Genomic DNA, 6,000 nt, shown 5'->3' on the forward strand with positions numbered 1-6,000 from the left:
AATGAAGTTATGGAATCTATCCTGTAGCTCAGTTGAAGTTTGTGACATGATCATTCCTACTGGTCTGTTTAAAAATTTATCTAATATGCTTGGAAAGATACCTAATGTATAATTTAGCAATCATGTTGCAGAAGATGTCGTTATAGTAATGATTGAAGTCACAAATGAATGGGTAACAAAACATGCTGGCATTCAGTCTTCTCGAATGCCTTCACAACAGAGCTCTCCAATCTGAAAAATATATTTAAAGATGCAATTATCCCGATAAGGGGAGAACTATTATTGTACTAATTAGATATCATAGTTTAGCATGAAAAAAAGGAGGATTTTTTTTTTTAATTGCTGCAGGAAGATTTGCTTTTGTCTGCAGTTGTGATTACAGGCGTAGGTTAGGGGCAATTACTGCTGGAGAATTTAAACCTAGAGATTAAAGGATAAAAGCTGGGAGATAATAATTAACCATGGGTCATTTATTTAAAAGGAGTCGAAGCGCTGATGATTGTCCCTCTTCTGCTGAGTAAACTAAATGGTTTTCTTCAGCTGATCGGATAATCTGTCTCCCACCCTCTTGGACTTGTATCCGAGGCCAGCCTTAGGGCAGGCGTTTTACTAAAATCACACAGGACACAGTAACAACTTGGCAAGAATAGACCTGTGTTTGTCAGAAGTGCAGGAAATTGGAAGACCCTTTGACTCCAATCCTCACCTTAGGTAATTAGTGTTGAGTTTAGGGTTCAAGACCTGACAGGCTCTGGGTGAAGCTGCCTGTGACATGCGAGGGTCACTTCACTTCTCTGAACCTCTGTCCCCACCTGAAAATGAAGCTGCTGCCCAGGGTGACCTCTGGGTTCCGTTCCAGCCCGCGGCGACGGGCGGAGGGACTGTCCCCAGTGTTTAGATGTGAACTCCACACTTCTAATCAGACTCAAAGGCACCTTGATCTGAGTAAAACTGGAGGGAAAGGGGACAGGCCAATGGAAAGTCTCCTCTAAACAAATAATGGAATCCCTTCCTGGAGTGAAGAGAAGACGGATGACAGATGAGAAAATTAAAGAAGCTTCATTAATTTGGACTCATTGAAAGGAGTAAAGGAAAATTAGCAAATACAGATTTTATTACTTTCAAGTGCATCAAATAACAAAGGAATGCCAAGGTGACACTCCAGGCAGTTCAGATTGAGGTGCCATCAATCTGTAAATACTTTTGTAGTCAGTTGGACAAATCCAAGGAACGCAGCAGAATTCTTCAGGTAGTTTTAGCATGCCCTCCTAGACCAAACCCGTGTCTGATCGCAGGCGGTGTAGCGCCCTTCGGCCTGGCTCCCACCAGGTACTGCTGTTTCTGAATTAACAAGATTCAAATTCAGCCCTGTAATTAACTTAGGCATGTGAGTAACGGGTAAGCAAGTCATGCTGGCTCCTTAATGACAGGACACCTAGAAGATTCTTGGCCCATGAGGTAGAGATGCTCTGAAGATTCATGAACAGGGTACCCAGGCCCCAAGGCGCTTCTATTTATGTTTGTATGCAGGAAGATCTCATTCTGCTCAGTCTGGCCCCCATCTACCCACTCAGAGCTCTAGACAGCATATGTTTCAGAGTCAGAACAGAAGGAACCAGAAGCTTTCGTAGCTTAGAGCATCCATGAACTCAGAAGCGTAGCTCTGGTGGAGATGTGGTGCCCAGCCTCAGAGCTGGGCCACGTTGCTGTTCTGGGTTCAACCTGTATGGATGGGATTCCCCCCTCCCCCCAACACGTCCCGCAGCACACAGTCCCCTGCCTGCCCCACCGTCTCCTCAGACTTGCTCTTGGAGTCAGGGAGCAGTGTGGTACTGTGCCGTGGCGGGTTACTACTCATTTTGCACCCACCGCAAGCCACCCCTATCCCCTCAGAGAGAACACAGGTGACAGTTCAAGCCTGACGCACGAGAGAATATTCAGTGGTGTCCTGTTCCCAAGCGGCTGTGTTGAAAAGAGGTTTTTAAATTCGCTGTCTTTTACAAATGCTTAAAATGGTGCCTGGAGGTGTCATGGGTCCAGAGCTGAACGTTTCTGCCCCACGAGCCCCTGTCCTCCGTCTTCCTGTGACACACACCCGCAGGAGTGGTTCAAGTTAGAATTTGTTCTTGGAAAGGTCTTTTTTTTTTTTCAAATAAGAGGAGTCTGGAAATTTAGGTAAAATGACTCCACGGCAAAGTCAAATGCTTACATTTATTTAAGTTATCATGACAAGTGGTTTATGTTTTGGGAAAACTTAAGACCATTCATCTAAGGAAGCTCATTCTTGACGAATGACTCCTGTGTAACCCTCATTTTAATAACAAGGGCTCTTTCCACCGTGATTACTGACTTCTTTTTCTCTTCAGTTTTGAGTGATTTTTCTGATGCTCATACATTAGGTGGAAAATGATTCTGTGATGCCCACATTTTTAATTTCACACGTACAGAGTTATTTCCAAGTCAAAACAAATCCACACATTTCTCATTATAAATTCTACAGCCTCATGTTTCAGATTGAGCCTACAGTGATAACGGGGAGCTTGCTGGGTCATGCTGGAGTTGGCCAGGCTGCTACCTCCAGAGGCTTCTTTATTTGGGAGTCCAGTAGGACCAGTAACATTTAAAATAAGGGAGGGACAGAAAGCCAGCTGACTGAACTGAAGGGGTTCAAGGATGTGAGTTCATCCCTGTTCCCTGCAAACATCAGGCACTTCTCACCGGGGAATTGCAGACTCCAGGCTTTGGCACCCAAGGCTACCCCGTGACTTTCTGGAAGGTTCTCCCTTCTGTGCATCTCTTGCAAAATGACTAAATGCAAAATGTCCTTTCTTTAACTATACTCACTTGGAACGCCTTTATTTGAAAATAATGAGGCTTTTTCCCTAAGGACTACCTCTCCGAAAAAGGACCCTTCTGTGCAAATTTGAGATCCATCAGTTTGGATTTGTTCCTTCTCTGTTGCTGGATAAGGCAGACCCTCCCCCGTTCAGAGAGAGACAAGATGTGTTTGCAAAAAAGATGGGCAAGCCATCTGTCTTTAAGATGAAGACGGGGAGGGGCACTAGGACAAAACTGGAAACGCACGGGGAAGATGCATCCGCACAAAGCCGAGAGCCTCGCGCAGGGTTAGCGTTACACAGCTGCTCGCTACCATTAAGGCAGGTCACCGAAAAGAGAAACCGGTCTCCAGAATTTAAATCTGGGGAAAAAAAACCATGAAAAATATTGTTAAATATCTTCTCTGCTTGAAAGCAGTTGCTTTCCCCAAAGTGTCCGGAATCCGTCTGCCCAGTTAGTATTTGCAGAAGTGTTTGTATCTTTCCAGAAGCACTTCAAGTTGTGCCTGAGAGCTTCTCACTGCAGAGCAGCCCCAGGGTCTGCTCCCTCTGAGTCTCCTGCCCTCCCCAGCAGGGAGGGAGGCGAGGGGGGAGGGGGGACAAAGCTGTTGCTTCAAAGCTTCAGAGAAAAGAATCACAGCGGACAGTAATACCAATTTGTGGTGATTAAGAGCTTCTTTTAATATTTGCACTTTGGTTGATTCTAAGCTCTATTAGCTTTTCTCCTGAAAACAAACTAGAAGCCGTGGACAAGGTGGAGGTGGCTTGCCGTCTTGTGTGACTTTTTCCCATATAGTGTTTTAAACCCTAATTTTGATGAATGTAATAGCAATTGATTCACAGAGAGTGCGAGTTATGTTAAGAGCCTGGCTTTTTATCCTCTCTAAGGGGATGGGAAAGTCATGTTTACATTTATAAGGGACTTCCCACACTTTCTGACACTGGGCAGCCCCCAGGAGGGCAGCGGTCCCCTCAGGGTCTGGAGCGGAGGGCTCATCTGAAGACTGGCGGTCCCTGGGCCCGCTGTCTGCTGTCTGGGATGTGTGCGAGCCTGATGGGAAAGCTGGTCCGGCTGAGCTGGCCCCCACTGTGCAGGCCACTGCCTCCCCCACCTCATTAGCACATGGGGCGAGCCGTTCTCTGTGAGCTGGCCCCTCTCCTGCTCTGTACCCCTTGCGGGCTGGGAGGGGGAAGGGGCAGACATAGTGAGGTAAGTCCCCAAAGGTCCAGAGGTGTGGATGGTGCTTGCCCTAGTTGAAGTTATCAGTGTAAACTCATGTCATAGCCACCGCCCCGGTCCCCTTCCCGCAGCAGGGAGGGCGAAGGGAGGGTCAGCCCCAAATCTGACCATTCTGGTGACTCCACTGGCCACGTGCTGTGTCGAGGGCCTGGCTGAGAGAGGGATGCACGGAGCATGCTCAGAACTGGCTGCGTTCTCTTCATCCCTGGTCCTTAGAGGACCAGCCTGCCCATCAGTGCTCCGTGCTTCACCTGCTAGTAGTTCAGTACAAACTCTCCTGCGCCTTCCTCCTTGTCCCCACCAGGTGGCCGTGTGCAGGGTGAGCAGCGGGGCAGGGGCCTGCCCTCAGGGGGCTCTCACTCCACTCACAGTCAGACCAAGAGTTGCAGTTACGTGCCCGCAACTTGGGAGAAATGTTAGGAAGGAGGAGTAGGAGGCGCTGGGGGAGAACCTAGAGGCTCCAAGGTCTCCCTGAGCAGGTGCCATGTGAGCAAAGAGGTGCCCCAGGTGCAGGGAAGAGCTTCAGAGAGGGACGGGCTGGAGAGGGAGGCAGAGGCCAGGTGACAGGGCACCTGAGAGGTCACTGGCCAGAATTCTGCAAATGGACTTGTGCCTGCCATCAGCTAACATGTTTCAGAAGGATATTCCAGGGGAGGAAGATGAGAGCACATGACAACTAAGACTCACCCTTTAAGCCACGTGTCCTAGGGAGACACGAACTTCCTGATTAAGTACTGACCTGGGGGCAAGGTCGGTGCCAAGAGCGCTGCCCTGTCGTGCACCCTCGAGGGGCCGGCTGTCCTGCGCTTGCAACTCTGACCCTTGGCACATTCGAGTAGCATGATCTCCCCAGACCATCGGCGGTCCAGCTGCGTGTGTCCAAACCCCCATCCTGCAGGAGCCTGCAGGCCCCAGTAAAGTCCGGGTCCCGCCTCGGGCTCCTACCTCCTCCTGGCTTTGGAAACAGCAGACCAGGGCACCTCATGCAGGCACAGCTGTCAGGGAGCCACGTGCTGGCTGGGGGCTCGGTTTAGGCACAGAGCGCTGGGTTCTCTTTATGCCTGGGGATGCCACCTGCAGCCCCACCTGGCTGCCAGGTCACCTCTCTACATGCTGGGCCTGGACATAATCACCCCAGCGCCCCCACAAAGGGAAAGATTGTTTTCAGAGTAAACAGACAGCCTAAAACCCATCCCGGGGATGGACAGAGACGCCCCTTTGCTGGACTAGAGAGCAGACACCACTCAGGCACCCTGAGAACGCGATTCAGTGAAGCGGGCCGGGTGGCCCAGAGGCTGGCACCCTAACCCGGGGCCTCCAAACCATGTCAGCCTGGCCCAGTTTGTACGATTCAGTGCCGTCTTTCAGAAGGATTGTTGCTGTTCCTCCGTGAATTCTCTGGGCCATTGAGTGAACCAGCTTCTCTGCTGGGCGCAGGCAGGAAAGGGTCCCCCTTGGCCTCCACCCCTGACGGCATCACCAGTAGGGGACTGTTGGCTGCAGCCAGTGGTGGCTTCTCACAGAAGCAAGAGGCCGCGGGACCAGGGCACGTGGTGGGGAGGGGGAGGGGCAGCTGCGTGGAGGGTGGCAGGTGGCAGGTCGTGCAGAGCGGGCCCTGCAGATCTCAAACCACTGAGCCCAGCGCTTTTCTCTGATGGGGACGACGTCCTTCAGCTGTTCTGGCTCAAAAGCCTCCTTTCCCAGAGCCCGGACGGGTACGCGCGCCTGAAGCAAGAGCTCATTTGGGGAAGTGGGGGCTCTTCAAAGTCTCCCCACGTAGCTTTTAACAAATCTATTTAAGTTAAAAACCAGAGGAAGGAGGAGGTGGGTCACCTAGGGCCTCCTGGCTGTCTGGGACGCCCCTTTTCCTCAGCAGGTAAGTCAGAGTCCAGCTGCCTCTACCAAGTGCTTCCCCATCTCTGC

The sequence above is a fragment of the Camelus ferus genome, chromosome 19 (genome assembly GCF_009834535.1).
Source record: "Camelus ferus isolate YT-003-E chromosome 19, BCGSAC_Cfer_1.0, whole genome shotgun sequence".
Taxonomy (NCBI): domain Eukaryota; kingdom Metazoa; phylum Chordata; class Mammalia; order Artiodactyla; family Camelidae; genus Camelus; species Camelus ferus.